The 16,987-nt window shown below is 45.3% G+C and overlaps 3 pseudogenes; 2 read left to right on the top strand and 1 right to left on the bottom strand.

Moving 5' to 3' along the window:
• The first annotated feature begins 8,834 nt into the window (after positions 1–8,834).
• On the top strand, positions 8,835–8,953 carry LOC143937213 (5S ribosomal RNA; annotated as a pseudogene).
• A 3,546-nt stretch (positions 8,954–12,499) lies between these two features.
• On the top strand, positions 12,500–12,618 carry LOC143937409 (5S ribosomal RNA; annotated as a pseudogene).
• Positions 12,619–16,176: 3,558 nt separating this feature from the next.
• LOC143936610 (5S ribosomal RNA) lies at positions 16,177–16,295 on the bottom strand (annotated as a pseudogene).
• Between the last annotated feature and the right edge of the window lie 692 nt (positions 16,296–16,987).

Below are 16,987 nucleotides of genomic sequence, written 5' to 3'. Positions count from 1 at the left end.
TACTGCAACCACTTCTTAATCAAGTCCCACTGCTTTTTTTCACATTTTGCTGCGGTTAAAAAATGTGTTGCAAGTGGTATGTGTTACAAATGGTTATCAGTGTGACAGTTAATGTGGAGAAGAAGTAATAGAGGTAGCGAGAGATGGTTGCATTACTCTTAATGTGCAGTGTGTAAAAGGTTTTAAAAAGATGGTTTTGTGTGACTTTTGCTTTAACGTAAAATTAGCTGTAGACATTATAACTTGTTACAATGATTTAGAGATAGTAATCTCTATAAAATAATAATAATAAATATAGCAAAACAAATTAGGAAAATATTGAGGCAGTATATATAGGTCGAGATAAAGTGAATACACAAAAGGGATCAAGGGATAGTTGCAAAGTAATATCCTCATTAAGGCAGAGTGTCGGAATAGCAATGAGATTCGATGGTTGCAACATAAAACGAAATATGAGCACGGCTAAAATACAGAACCACAGTACATAATTTAAGAGTACAGTAGAATATAGTGTAAATTATTTAAGTTTAAATAGACTTAGAATGAAAAAAATCTAAGTTTAAATCGTTGAGTAAATCGTGGAGTAAATCGTAAATTTATCAGCTAAATTAACGCTGAGATTATGATTAATTTCACAGTTCCATTACGCGGTCCTTTTCCACTGGTATAGTCATAGTTTAATATCAGTAATTGCTATCAGTAAATATTAAAATTGTAAGACGGTTCACGGTTATGTGGAATTGATATGGATTTAAAAGCGGTACATTAATTTTCTGAAGCATATGGCAGAAAGATGGCTTACACTGCTTTTCTCACATTTTGCTGCGGTAAAAAGAAATTTTTTGTCACTGTGTTTTAACTGTGACAGTTAAGGTGGAGAAAAAGAAGTAATACAGAAAATAGAGTCAAACAGTTGAAACGTTTATTTGTCATGACAGCTGATACTGGTTGAGCAATAAAACTGCTTTTATTAAGATGTAAGACTAGTTTTATTCTCTACATATAGGCTTTTCAGAGAGTTGTATAATATAGGCGACCAATAGGACATTTAAATTGCTTAATATTGTAGGGAGGAAGTATCGCTGTTCAAAGGTAAGAGATTGAAAGCTTAGCTTGAAAATGGCCGAGAAATAGTTGCGTTAGTCTAAATTTAAAGGATATGCCGGACTAGTTGATCTTTGCATTACACAATCCTATTATTATTAAGATCATAGTGCAGAGAGATACTCAGTTAATGTCAGAGATACTCGGGTAATGTCAGAAAAGCAATAAAACTGTTTACATCGTTAGCGAGCGATAGTTACATTACTCTTAGTATGTGCAGCATGTCTGGTAGCAAATGGATGATTTTGTGAACATTTTGCATTACCGTAAAATTAGCGGTAGAACTCATCGAAGTGAATAGATTTAAGCGGATTTTGAGATAGTTCTCTCTATTTCTAATAAGAAATAAAGAAAAATAAGTCAGGATGGTGTGTCACTCAATGTGACAGTTGATGTGGAGAATTACAAATATGCAAAATAGAGCAAAAGAGTACATGGTTTATTTTGATGTATGATCGTTTTATTGCATGCTTAAAATCGTGTAGTTATCTATATTTAGCATAAGAATGAAAAGGCATAACACGGCAATGAGACAAACTCCATTAGAGATGTGAGCTAGATGAAATGATGAAATGTCTCTGTATAGCCCAGATTGTCTTCTGTTATCACTTAGCCTACCCTCTAAATTCACTAGCCTCTCTTTATACACCAGCATGTTTACACTAGCCGGTCTTCTACATACAATAGCCTGTCTTCGATATACACTAGCCTATGTTCTGAATACACTAGCCCGTCTTCTGTATGCCCTAGCCTGTCTTCTGTTTACATTAGTCTCTCTGTATAAACTAGCATCTCTGTATACCCCAAACTGTCTTCTGTAAAAACTTGTCTCTCTTTATAGCCTGTATAGCCTTTCTTCTGTACACACTAGCTTCTCTGTATACACTAACCAGGCTTCTACATACAATAGCTTCACTCTATGCACTAGCCTCTCTGTAAAATCTAGCCTCTCTATATACCCTAGATAGTGTTCTGCATACACTAGCCTTTCCGTAGAAGCCAGCCTTTATTCTGTATTCACTAGCCTTTCTTCTGTATGCTGTAGTCTTCTATATATACTAGCTTCTCTGTACACCCTTGCATCTCTGTAATACACTAAACCCTCTGTATACCACCGCCTGTTTTCTGTATACACTAGACTGTAAAAACTAGCTAGAATACACCAGCCTGTCTTCTGTACCCACTAGACTCTCTATATACACTACCCAGTATACACTGTCAGCTTGGATGTATACCCAAGCCTGTCTTCTGTATACACTAGTCTCTCTATATGCACTGTCCTATCTGTATACACTCGACTCTCTCTATACACTAACCTCTCTATATACACTAACATCTTTGTATATACTAGCTTCTCTTTAAACTAGCCTCTCTGTGTATCCCAGCCTCATTGTTTACTCTAGCATCTCTGTATACTCAAGCCTATCTACATACACAAGTCTGTATTCTGTATTCACTAGCCTTTCTTCTGTATGCTGTAGTCTTCTCTATATACCAGCTTCTCTGTACACCCTTGCATCTCTGTAAACACTGTGTAAACTAGCCAGTCTTATGTATACACTCGCCGACTGTATACACTAAACTCTCTGTATACCACAGTCTGTCTTCTGTATACACTAGACTGTAAATACTAGCTAGAATACACCAGCCTGTCTTCTGTACCCACAAGACTCTCTGTATACACTACCCAGTCTTCTGTATAAAATGTCAGCTTTGATGTATACCCAAGCCTGTCTTCTGTATACACTAGCTTCTCTATATGCACTGTCCTTTCTGTATACACTCGACTCTCTCTATACATTAACCTCTCTATATACACTAAGATCTTTGTATATACTAGCCTCTCTTTAAATTAGCCTCTTTGTGTACCCCAGCCTCACTGTTTACTCAAGCATCTCTGTATACTCAAGCCTATCTACATACACGAGTCTGTATTCTGTATTCACTAGCCTTTCTTCTGTATGCTGTAGTCTTCTATATATACCAGCTTCTCTGTACACCCTAGCACTGTAACAGTGCTAGGTTCCTGTATTACAGAAACAGAACACCAGCAATAAGGTGTATACTGTGCAGGAGACACACAACACCCACTCTAACTTCTGCACTGCAGATGCATGTATTTGCAGAAATTGAACACCAGTAGTAAAGGGTAGCTTCAGGTGTGTACTGTGCAGGAGGCACATAACACCCACTGTAACAGTGCTAGGTTCCCAAGCATTAAAGACACTGTCCCTGCCTATCGTCCTCTTTCCCTGACCACCGCAACACACTATACAAGGCCGCTGCGCTGGCGGCCTTATATAGTGTGGGGTGTGTACTAAACCCCCCTGAGCTATAATTGGCCACAGGAATCCTGCCTGTGGTGAATTGTGGCTCTCCTCACAGAGGATGTTCCATCTGTTCTTATTATATAGAACCTATTATGCTCCTCGTAAACTTTTTCAGTTTGGCCGAACGGCCGGACGCAAGTTGCCCCCGGTGCGGGAACATGGGGGGAGACATGATGCACATGTTTTGGAGATGCCCGAAGTTGATCCGCTACTGGACAGAGGTGACAGGAACCATTGATCGGGTGTTTGGAACCTCCACCAGGATGGAGGCGAAGTATTGTCTCCTGGGATTAGTTGAAGGAGTTGGAAACCCGGGAAGTAGCCAGATCGTTCGTAGCCGACACGTCACGTTTGACCCCTGCGATTTCATGTCGCAAGGTCGTTTCAATCCTGGCTGCCATACAGCTAAAGTCTGCTTTAGTGGGAAGGTTTTGGAGTAAAGCTAGGATGGCCTTGTCCCCCAATAATGCCGGTGCTGGTGGCAGCGGTGGGTCCCCCTGTGTGTCTGAGGCGAGAGCAGCCTGGCCATTCGGTCCTGGGATGAGGCTGGGATGAGGGTCTCTGGGACAGTTGGGAGTTGTGAGGGAACCAGGGTGGCAGGCCGCTATGGTCCGGGCTGTCAAGCGAGGCCATGGACAGTGAGCGTGGGAGACACGGGGACAAGTCACTAGGCGGGGAGAACGGGGGCATGTCGTGTCCCTGCATAGCAGTCTGCTCACCTTCCCTCTGTGCCTGGAGCGCCGGAGGCCGCGGGCGCCATCTTGGCTGGATCCGGCGTGGAGGCCGGAGGCTGCAGCGGGACCAAGTACCTGTCCATGGCAGCAGCGGCGGACCCCGCTCGGCTGGCTGTGTTCCGCCGAAGCGCGGGGATGTCGGCGATGCCGAAATATGCAACCAGACTGTGGTAAAGGGGTGCGGAGGGGTCACGGACCGGGAGCTCCGGAAAAGAGCGTCCTCACTCCTTCATGCCTAGGCCACGCCCCCCTGGTTAGTGTCTTGATTGGGAGATCGCCTGGGAATACTGTGCGTAAAATTAGCTGTAGACATTATAACTATGGTTAGGTTTACAATGATTTAGAGTTAGTAACCTCTATAATATAATAATAAGTATAGCAAAACAAATTAGGAAAATATTGAGGCATTATATATAGGTCGAGATAAAGTGAATACACAAAAGGGATCAAGGGATAGTTGCAAAGTCAAGGATAAATGCAAAGGTACTCTATTTAACAGTAAATTGACGTAGCTTGCAAATTCCAACGTGTAATTTTGTTACGCACGAAGACGGCTTACACTGACTGTTTTCCGTTTCCACTGGAAAGAGAATCCTATTGCATAGAGGTAGCGAGAGATGGTTGCATATGGCAGAAAGACGGCTTATACTGCTTTTCTCACATTTTGCTGCGGTAAAAAGAAATGTTTTGTCACTGTGTTTTAACTGTGACAGATAAGGTGGAGAAAAAGAAGTAATACAGAAAATAGAGTCAAACAGTGGAAACGTTTATTTGTCATGACAGCTGATACTGGTTGAGCAATAAAACTGTTTTATTAAGATTTAAGACTAGTTTTATTCTCTACATATAGGCTTTTCAAAGAGTTGTATAATATAGGCGACCAATAGGACATTTAAATGGCTTAATATTGTAGGGTGGAAGAATCGCTGTTCAAAGGTAAGAGATTGAAAGCTTAGCTTGAAAATGGCCGAGAAATAGTTGCGTTAGTCTAAATTTAAAGGATATGCCGGTACCAATGAGAAAGCTTATATTAGACTAGTTGATCTTTGCATGACACAATCCTATTATTATTATTATTATTAATAAGATCATAGTGCAGAGAGATACTCAGTTAATGTCAGAGATACTCAGTTAATGTCAGAGATACTCGGTCAATGTCAGAAAAGCAATAAAACTGTTTACATCGTTAGAGAGCGATAGTTACATTACTCTTAGTATGTGCAGCATGTCTGGTAGCAAATGGATGGTTTTGTGAACATTTTGCATTAAGGTACAATTAGAGGTAGAACTCATGGAAGTGAATAGATTTAAGCGTATTTTGAGATAGTACTCTCCATTTCTAATAAGAAATAAAGAAAAATAAGTCAGGATGGTGTGTCAGGACTGTCACATACTCACAGTCCCGGTACAAATATGCAAAATAGAGCAAAAGAGTACATGGTTTATTTTGATGTATGATAGTTTTATTGCATGCTTGATGTGGATGATTAAAATCGTGTCGTGATCTATATTTAGCATAAGAATGAAAAGGCATAACATGGCAATGAGACAAACTCCATTAGAGATGTGAGCTAGATGAAATGATGAAATGTCTCTGTATAGCCCAGATTGTCTTCTGTTATCACTTAGCCTACCCTCTAAATTCACTAGCCTCTCTATATACACCAGCATGTTTACACTAGCCGGTCTTCTGCATACAATAGCCTGTCTTCGATATACACTAGCCTATGTTCTGAATACACTAGCCCGTCTTCTGTCTTCTGTATGCCCTAGCCTGTCTTCTGTATAAATTAGTCTCTCTGTATAAACTAGCATCTCTGTATACCGAAACTGTCTTCTATAAAAACTTGTCTCTCTTTATAGCCTGTCTAGCCTTTCTTCTGTACACACTAGCTTCTCTGTATACACTAACCAGGCTTCTATATACAATAGCTTCACTCTATGCACTAGCCTCTCTGTATAATCTAGCCTCTCTATATACCCTAGGTATTGTTCTGCATCTCCGTAGTGGTAGCCTCTCCGTAGAAGCCAGCCTTTATTCTGTATTCACTAGCCTTTCTTCTGTATGCTGTAGTCTTCTATATATACTAGCTTCTCTGTACACCCTTGCATCTCTGTAATACACTAAACCCTCTGTATACCACAGCCTGTCTTCTGTATACACTAGACTGTAAACACTAGATAGAATACACCAGCCTGTCTTCTGTACCCACTAGAATCTCTGTATACACTACCCAGTCTTCTGTATACACTGTCAGCTTGGATGTATACCCAAGCCTGTCTTCTGTATACACTAGTTTCTCTATATGCACTGTCCTTTCTGTATACTCTCGACCCTCTCTATACATTAACCTCTCTATATACACTAACATCTTTGTATATACTAGCCTCTCTTTAAATTAGCCTCTCTGTGTACCCCAGCCTCACTGTTTACTCTAGCATCTCTGTATACTCAAGCCTATCTACATACACGAGTCTTCTGTATTGTGTATTAACTAGCCTTTCTTCTGTATGCTGTAGTCTTCTATATATACCAGCTTCTCTGTACACCCTTGCATCTCTGTAAACACTGTGTAAACTAGCCAGTCTTATGTATACACTCGCCGACTGTATACACTAGACTCTCTGAATACACTAAACTCTCTGTATACCACAGCCTGTCTTCTGTATACACTAGACTGTAAAAACTAGCTAGAATACACCAGCCTGTCTTCTGTACCCACTAGACTCTCTGTATACACTACCCAGTCTTCTGTATAGAATGTCAGCTTTCATGTATACCCTTTCTGTATACACTAGCTTCTCTATATGCACTGTCCTTTCTGTATACACTCGACTCTCTCTATACACTAACCTCTCTATATACACTAACATCTTTGTATTTGTCTTTAAACTAGCCTCTCTGTGTACCCCAGCCTCACTGTTTACTCTAGCATCTCTGTATACTCAAGCCTCTCTACATACACGAAACCTGTATTCTGTATTCACTAGCCTTTCTTCTGTATGCTGTAGTCTTCTATATATACCAGCTTCTCTGTACACCCTAGCACTGTAACAGTACTAGGTTCCTGTATTACAGAAACAGAACACCAGCAATAAGGTGTATACTGTGCAGGAGGCACACAACACCGACTCTAACTTCTGCACTTGAGTATACAGAGATGCATGTATTGCAGAAATTGCAGAAATTGAACACCAGTAATAAAGGGTAGCTTCAGGTGTGTACTGTGCAGGAGGCACATAACACCCACTGTAACAGTGCTAGGTTCCCAAGCAGTAAAGAGCGTCCTCTTTCCCTGACCACCGCAACACACTATACAAGGCCGCCATGCTGGCGGCCTTATATAGTGTGGGGTGTGTACTAAACCCCCCTGAGCTATAATTGGCCACAGGAATCCTGCCTGTGGTGAATTGTGGCTCTCCTCACACAGGATGTCACATCTGTTCTTATTATATAGAACCTATTATGCTCCTCGTAAACTTTTTCAGTTTGGCCGAACGGCCGGACGCAAGTTGCCCCCGGTGCGGGAACATGGGGGGAGACATGATGCACATGTTTTGGAGATGCCCGAAGTTGATCCGCTACTGGACAGAGGTGACAGGAACCATTGATCGGGTGGTTGGAACCTCCACCAGGATGGAGGCGAAGTATTGTCTCCTGGGATTAGTTGAAGGAGTTGGAAACCCGGGAAGTAGCCAGATGGCAGTTCTGAGATGCCTATTTCAGGCAAGGAAACTGATTGCCCAACCCTGCTTAGCCTCCAATGTTGGCAATGACTTGTTTTTTTTCGCTTGTTTCCCAAGATGACCATGTTGGCGTTTGTCATGATGGTTGAGAGTGCCCGAAGAGATCGCCTATGGCCCCATCCCCTTGAAAGTGCCTGATCTTGTCTGATCTCGGAGGCTAAGCATTGTCGGGCCTGATGTAACTGGATGGGAGACCAACTGGGAATACCAGGTGCCGTAGCATTCTTTTTATGTTGTTGGCGTTGACATGGTTTTTTTTTTCCGCTTGTTTCCCAAGGTGATCATCTTGGCATTTGTCAAGAGGGCTGAGAGAGCCCAAAGAAATCTCCTACGGCCACATCCCCCTGAAAGTGCCCGATCTCATCTGATCTCAGAGGCTAAGCAGGGTCCGGCCTGGATAGTACCTAATTAAAGGTGCCGTAGGAATCTTTTTATATTGTTGGCTTTGACCTGTTTTTCTTTCGCTTGTTTCCCAAGGTGACCATTTTAGCATCAGTCAAGAGTTTTGAGTATGTCCCAAAGCGTTCGCCTGAGGTCACATCACCCTGAAAGCGCCCGATCTCAGAGGCTAAGCAGGGTCTGGGTCAGATGGGAGACCGCCAGGGTCTATGTTGTTGGCGTTGACCTTTTTTTTTTTCACTTGTTTCCCAAGATAACCATCTTGGTATTTGTCAAGAGGGTTGAGAGTGTCTAAATAGAACACCTATGGCCACATCACCCTGAAAGTGCACAATCTCATCTGATCTCGGAGGCCTAGCAGTGTACAGCCTGGTTAATACCTGTATGGGAGACCATCTGTGAATACCAGGTGCCGTAGGCTTCTTTTTATGTTGTTGGCTTTTACCTGTTTATTTTCGCTTGTTTCCCAAGGTGACCATCTTGGTGTTTAACAAGAGGGTTGAGAGTGCCCAAAGAGATCACCTACGGCCCCATCACCCTGAAAGCGCCCAATCTCATCTGATCTCAGAGGCTAAACAGTGTCGGTCCTGGTTAGTACCTGGATGGGAGACCGCCTGGAAATACCAGGTGCCATAGACTTCTTTTTTTGTTGTTGGCTTTGAACTGTTTTTTTCGCTTGTTTCTCAAGGCGACCATCTTGGCGTTTGTCAAGAGGGTTGGGCGTGTCTTGAAGAGAACGCTTACGGCCACATCACACTGAAAGCACCCGATCTCGTCTGATTTCAGAGGCTTAGGAGCATCAGGACTGGTTAGTACCTGGGTGGGAGACTGCCTGGAAAGACCAGGTGACATAGAAGGATCTGGTCTGGTTAGTGTCTTGATTGGGAGATCGCCTGGGAATACCGGATGCCGTAGGATTCTTTTTATGTTGTTGGCTTTGACCTGTTTTTTTTCCCTTGTTTCCCAAGGTGACCATCTTGGCATTTGTCAAGAGGGTTGAGAGTGCACAAAGAAATTGCCTACGGGCACAACACCCTGAAAGCGCCCAATCTCGTTTGGTCTCAGAGGCTAAGCAGGGTTGGGCCTGGTTTGTACCTGGATGGGAGGCCGCCTGGGTTTTCCAGATGCCGCAGGCTTCTTTTTATGTTGTTGGCGTTGACTTGTTTTTTTTGTTTGTTTCCCAAGGTGACCATCTTGGCGTTTGTCAAGAGGGTTGAGCGTGCATTTGATCTCAGAGGCTAAGCAGGGTTGGGACATGGTTAGTACCTGGATGGGAGACCGCCTGGGATTTCTCGATGCCATAGGCTTTAGTTTTAAGTTGTTGGCATTGACTTATTTTCTTTATTTTTATTATTCTTTTATTAAGTAGAACAACATAAATATAACCATACAGCATGACCCAGGGTCACAATTACATGCTAACAAAAAATAGGCAGCCAAATAACTCTGGGTTCTCAGAGGGGAGTCCTACAGTTTCATGCAGAAAATAGAGAAACCCCACCTCCGACATGTAGTACAGTATAACTAGTGCAGCTCCGTTCGGACAAATGTAATCATGGAGAACAACTGGGACCACAGCGAGCCAGCTTATCATGACCTACGTGAACCAGAGTAAAATATGAGCCGGTCATGTCCAGAACCCTGGGGTTCTTCTGGGTCCCGAAGGCTAGTAAGGAGACAAGGCATAGTCAAAAGGGAGGACGGGGGAAGAAGAGAGTGCAAAGACGGAGAGAGAGGAGGTGGGGGGATGGCGACGGGGAAAAAAAGAAAAATAAAGACAAAAAGGAGGGGGGGAATGCCACCCAGGGCAGACATGGCCTACGTAGGTAAACGTTAGATGTTCAGTCATTTTCTGGGACGGAGGCACTGCTCACCTCCCGAATGTAGTCTCGAGTACCAGTAAAATACCTCCAGGGCCTTCATGTAACACTAAATGCCTCTTCAGTGTTGTGAAGGGTGGCGGTCAATTCTTCCATCCGGAGAATATGATTGACTTTGGAATACCACAGCACCTTGGATGGGGGCTGAGGCTGCCTCCACAGTGCGGGAATGCAGGCCCGGGCGGCATTCAGGAGTTGCATCGTGAGGGTTTTTTTGTATTTTCGAACAGGCTGTTCGGTCAAGTGTAGAAGGCACGCTACTGGGAACCCAAAAGTTCCTCAAGGTCGGGCATGCCCAGAAAAGGTGTCCCATGGTCCCCATATCTGAATTTCACCTCCAACAAACATCCGGGATCGATCTATCCATTTTATTCAGAAGGTATGGGACTCTATACCAGCGTGAGACTATCTTGTATCTTGATATTGGTTTGCGATGGAAGCTTTATGTACTAAGGTCAAGATCTTCCCTATCTGTTGTGGGGTAAATGTGATGCCTAAGTCCCTCTCCCATTTGTGGATAAATGGTGGGGGTCGACTCCTCCTCCTGACTACTCAATAGGTTGTACAGAAGGGAGAGGGTGTGTCGCACAGGTTCCCTTTTGTGACAGATGGATTTATAGGGTGTCAGGTCTCTAGGAGTGTAGGGGGCCCTTTGTATGGCCAGAAGAAAGTGACGAAGTTGATAAGCACTAAACAAGTCAAGCGGAGGGTCAGAAAGCTCGGCGACAGTTTGCGTGGTCGGGAGCCTTCCCGTGGGCCACACCTCTCCCAGACGCTGTTTCCCCACCACTGTCAACTGTCGCAGTTTCTTGTTGGTAAATCCCGATGGGAAGTCTGGATTACCTATAACCGGAGTCATTGGTGATGGCAGGGGAGCAATGTGTGTGCAGCGGAACAACCTCCGCACAACAGCCAACGTAGCTCCCACTACGGGGTGACCTCTGAGGTCTTTTGGTAGGGAGGACAGGAGCCACGGGGAGGTCAATAGGGGAATGGATCCATCCTCAATCTCCATCTCCACCCACTGCTTGTGTGGGCCATTACAATGCCAATCAACGACTCTCGCTAGCAGAGTCACTCTGTAGTATTGTCTGAGATCTGGGAGACCCAGACCCCCTTGTCCTTTGGTCTGGCAAGCAATTGCAAACGGGCTCTGGGCGGTTTGCGCGCCAAAATAAAGTCCCGGAGCAGCACCTGCAGTTGTCTGAAAAAAATTGGGGGTAACCGGATCGGTAATGTCTGGAACATGTATAAGATCCGAGGGAGGGCCATCATTTTTAATGCATTACAGCGCCCGAACCAGGTCAGTGTTAAAGCATGCCAGTTTCCCAAATCAGATTTCAGTCTATCCAGGAGAGGGACAAAATCAAGCAGGTACAATTGCGCTAAATCCGCTGCGATGTCAACGCCCAGTTAACGTATAGATTTTTCAGCCCAGTAGAATGGAAAAGAGGAGCGGAGCCTCTTGGCCTCACCATCCGGGACCGATATATTCAATACAGCCGACTTGGCGCAATTGTTTTTATAGTTTGATAGGCTGCCGTGTCGCTGTAGAGACGCAAGTATTTTGGGAAGCAAAATGTGTGGATTGGAGATGGAAAAAATTAGATCATCAGCGTACGCCGCAATTTTGTGCTGTGCCGAGGGTTTGGATATGCCAGTAATATTCGGGTCATTCCGAACGTGACACATAAGTGGTTCCAGTGTCAGAATAAAAATTAGGGGAGACAGAGGGCACCCCTGCCTCGTCCCATTAGTGATGGGGAAAGAGTCCGAGCACCACTCGGTCACCCGTACCGCTGCCGATGGCGTGGAGTAAAGCGACATTACCCAGCTCATCATGTTGGGGCCAAGACCTATATGTTCCAGGGTGGCCTGCATAAAGTGCCAGGCCACCCTGTCAAAGGCCTCCTCCGCGTCTGTTGACAGCATAAGCAAGGGCCTTCCCTGTACATGCGCCGCATGGATTAAATTGAGGACTCGGGCCGTATTGTCTCTAGCTTCCGACTTATTTTTATTTTTTTGCTTGTTTCCTAAGGTGACCATCTTGGCATTTGTCAAGAGGGTTGAAAGTGCCTGAAGAGATTGCCTACGGGCACATTACCCTGAAAGCACCCGATCTCGTTTGATGTTGGAGGCGAATAGAGTCGGGCCTTGTTAGTACCTGGATGGGAGACCGCCTGGGAATACCAGGTGTCGTAGACTTCTTTTTATGTTGTTGGCGTTGACCTGTTTTTTTTTCGCTTATTTCCCAAAGTGACCATCTTGGTGTTTGTCAAGAGGGTTGAGAGTGCCTGAAGAGATTGCCTATGGCCACATCACTCTGAAAGCACCCAATCTCATCTGATCTTGGAGGCTAAGAAGAGTCGGGCCTGGTTAGTACCTGGATGGGAGACCACCTGGGATTACCAGTTATTGTAGGCTTCTTTTTATGTTGTTGGCGTTGATTCGTTTTCTTTTTTTTGCTTGTTTCCCAAGGTGACCATCTTGGCATTTGTCAAGAGGGTTGAGAGTGCCCAAAGAGATCGCTTACAGCAGCATCACCCTGAAAGAGCCCTATCTCTTCTCTTTTCTGAGGCTAAGAAGGGTAGGCATGCGCAGTACACAGCAACACAGATTCCGAAAATTGCCGAGCATGAACGGCGCCTGCGCACTGAGTCCAGGTTCTATCCCCACTATCCAAGTGGACATAGAGTAAGAATATAAAAGATCCGAGCGCAGCGAGGCCGAGCCCGAAGCGTGGCGAGCGAAGCTCGCCTGCGAGGGGCCCTCTAATATTCACAACCCTATGTCCGCTTGGATGGTGGGGCTACCACCTCCACTCACCGCGCAGGCGCCGTTCAGCTTCGGAGATTTTCCGAAGCTTCGTCTGCTCCGTACTGCGCATGCGCAGTACGGCGCGGACACTATATCATGGCCGGACAGTATATGGCAGAACACCGGCACCAGTCAACCACCGGTGTCATGTGCGTCGCTGTGTAATATAGAGCAGGGTCCGGGAAGCCAATACCTCCCCGCAATTTCGGTCGCAATAGCATTGCCCTACCAATACGCATATGTTTTCCGCGCCAGAGGAACTTGATAAAGATTGAGCGAACCGCATGAAAGAAAGTCTGGGGTATTTTGATAGGTAAGGCTTGTAGTAGATACAGAAGTCGTGGCATCGCGTTCATCTTCAACACATTACAGCGTCCGAACCATGACAGAGCTAGTGGGTCCCATCTTTTAAGGTCCGCTGTAAGCCCATAGGCTTCTTTTTATGTTGTTGGCTTTGACCTGTTTTTTTTTGCTTGTTTCTCAAGGTGAGCATCTTGGCGTTTGTCAAGAGGGTTGGGCGTGTCTTGAGGAGAATGCTTACGGCCACATCAATAGTGATAGACAGCTTACATTAGGATGTGAATGTAAAATGAATGTAAAATAGTTGCATTATGTGTTATTAATGTAATCAAACTGTATTGCTTTGCTTTGCTACTGCAACCACTTCTCAATCAAGTAAACCGTCCCACTGCTTTTCTCACATTTTACCGCTGTTAAAAAATGTGTTGCAAGTGTTATGTGTTACAAATGGTTCTCAGTGTGACAGTTAATGTGGAGAAGAAGTAATACACAAAATAGAGTCAGATTCTTGGGTCCAAGAAATAGGGCTGCTCTCAGAAGCCCTTTCGGGGCTTGCCTGGTAAAGGCCTGGTCAGACAGGCCTGGAGGGAATCTAGGATGTCCAATAATTGGGGTCATAGGAGAAGGGAAGTTAGTCAGGTGGGAAAGGTAAAAAAAACTATCCATCTCAGCGAGCGAGGGGCCAATTAATGGGTGAGTAGTCACACAGGGCTCCAATGGCCTCCCCGCCCAAGGCAGACCAGCCAGTGGAACCCGCGCCATCTCCTGCTCTAGCTTGACCCATAGCTTCAGTTCCCCATGCCGGTGTCTTATCACATATGGTCCCCCATCGGATAGTGTCCGCTGTGTACTGCGCATGCGCAGTACACAGCAACACAGATTCCGAAAATTGCGAGCATGAACGGCACCTGCGCACTGAGTACAGGTTCTATCCCCACTATCCAAGTGGACATAGAGTAAGAATATAAAAGAGCCGAGCGCAGCGGAGCCAAGCCCGAAGCGTGGCGAGCGAAGCTCGCCTGCGAGGGGCCCTCTAATATTCACAACCCTATGTCCGCTTGGATGGTGGGGCTACCACCTCCACTCACCGCGCAGGAGCCGTTCAGCTTCGGAGTACACAGTACACAGCTTCGGAGTACACATTTACCCCACAACAGATAGGGAAGATCCTGACCTTAGTACATAAAGCTTCCATCGCAAACCAATATCAAGATACAAGATAGTCTCACGCTGGTATAGAGTCCCATACCTTCTGAATAAAATGGATAGATCGATCCCGGATGTTGGTTGGAGGTGAAATTCAGATATGGGGACCATGGGACACCTTTTCTGGGCATGCCCAACCTTGAGGAACTTTTGGGTTCCCAGTAGCGTGCCTTCTACACTTGACCGAACAGCCTGTTCGAAAATACAAAAAAACCCTCACGATGCAACTCCTGAATGCCGCCCGGGCCTGCATTCCCGCACTGTGGAGGCAGCCTCAGCCCCCATCCAAGGTGCTGTGGTATTCCAAAGTCAATCATATTCTCCGGATGGAAGAATTGACCGCCACCCTTCACAACACTGAAGAGGCATTTAGTGTTACATGGAGGCCCTGGAGGTATTTTACTGGTACTCGAGACTACATTCGGGAGGTGAGCAGTGCCCCCGTCCCAGAAAACGACTGAACATCTAACGTTTACCTACGTAGGCCATGTCTGCCCTGGGTGGCATTCCCCCCCTCCCTTTTTGTCTTTATTTTTCTTTTTTTCCCCGCCGCCATCCCCCCACCTCCTCTCTCTCCGTCTTTGCACTCTCTTCTTCCCCCGTCCTCCCTTTTAACTATGCCTTGTCTACTTACTAGCCTTCAGGACCCAGAAGAACCCCAGGGTTCTGGACATGACCGGCTCATATTTTACTCTGGTTCACGTAGGTCATGATAAGCTGGCTCGCTGTGGTCCCAGTTGTTCTCCATGATTACATTTGTCCGAACGGAGCTGCCCTAGTTATACTGTACTACATGTCGGAGGTGGGGTTTCTCTATTTTCTGCATGAAACTGTAGGACTCCCCTCTGAGAACCCAGAGTTATTTGGCTGCCTATTTTTTGTTAGCATGTAATTGTGACCCTGGGTCATGCTGTATGGTTGACTGTTATATTTATGTTGTTCTACTTAATAAAAGAATAATAAAAATAAAAAAAATAAGTCAATGCCAACAGCTTAAAACTAAAGCCTATGGCATCAAGAAATCCCAGGCGGTCTCCCATCCAGGTACTAACCATGTCCCAACCCTGCTTAGCCTCTGAGATCAAATGCACGCTAAACCCTCTTGACAAATGCCAAGATGGTCACCTTGGGAAACAAACAAAAAAAACAAGTCAACGCCAACAACATAAAAAGAAGCCTGCGGCATCTGGAAAACCCAGGCGGTCTCCCATCCAGGTACAAACCAGGCCCAAGCCTGCTTAGCCTCTGAGACCAAACGAGATTGGGCGCTTTCAGGGTGTTGTGCCCGTAGGCAATTTCTTTGTGCACTCTCAACCCTCTTGACAAATGCCAAGATGGTCACCTTGGGAAACAAGGGAAAAAAAACAGGTCAAAGCCAACAACATAAAAAGGATCCTACGGTATCCAGTATTCCCAGGCGATCTCCCAATCAAGGCACTAACCTGACCAGATCCTTCTATGTCACCTGGTCTTCCCAGGCAGTCTCCCATCCAGGTACTAACCAGGCCTGATGCTGCTAAGCCTCTGAAATCAGACGAGATCAGGTGCTTTCAGGGTGATGTGGCCGTAAGTGTTCTCTTCAAGACACGCCCAACCCTCTTGACAAACGCCAAGATGGTCGCCTTGAGAAACAAGTTCAAAGCCAACAACAAAAAAAGAAGCCTATGGCACCTGGTATTTCCAGGCGGTCTCCCATCCAGGTACTATTCAGGCCCGACACTGTTTAGCCTCTGAGATCAGATGAGATTGGGCGCTTTCAGGGTGATGGGGCCGTAGGTGATCTCTTTGGGCACTCTCAACCCTCTTGTTAAGCGCCAAGATGGTCACCTTGGGAAACAAGCGAAAATAAACAGGTAAACGCCAAAAACATAAAAAGAAGCCTACGGCACCTGGTATTCACAGATGGTCTCCCATACAGGTATTAACCAGGCCGTACACTGCTAGGCCTCCGAGATCAATGAGATTGTGTGCTTTCAGGGTGATGTGGCCATATGTGTTCTATTTAGACACTCTCAACCCTCTTGACAAATACCAAGATGGTTATCTTGGGAAACAAGTGAAAAAAAAAGGTCAACGCCAACAACATAGACACTGCCGGTCTCCCATCTGACCCAGACCCTGCTTAGCCTCTGAGATTGGGCGCTTTCAGGGTGATGTGACCTCAGGCGAACGCTTTGGGACATACTCAAAACTCTTGACTGATGCTAAAATGGTCACCTTGGGAAACAAGCGAAAGAAAAACAGGTCAAAGCCATTAATATAAAAAGATTCCTGCGGCACCTTTAATTAGGTACTATCCAGGCCGGACCCTGCTTAGCCTCTGAGATCAGATGAGATCGGGCGCTTTCAGGGGGATGTGGCCGTAGGAGATTTTTTTGGGCTCTCTCAGCCCTCTTGACAAATGCCAAGATGATCACCTTGGGAAACAAGCGGAAAAAAAAAAACATGTCAACGCCAACAACATAAAAAG

This window comes from Lithobates pipiens, unplaced genomic scaffold (assembly GCF_037356315.1).
Source record: "Lithobates pipiens isolate NorthernLeopardFrog02 unplaced genomic scaffold, aLitPip1_a1.2 Scaffold_28, whole genome shotgun sequence".
Taxonomy (NCBI): Eukaryota; Metazoa; Chordata; class Amphibia; order Anura; family Ranidae; genus Lithobates; species Lithobates pipiens.
The sequence above is the reverse complement of the archived record's forward strand: the minus strand, read 5'-3'. Positions and strand labels throughout refer to the sequence as shown.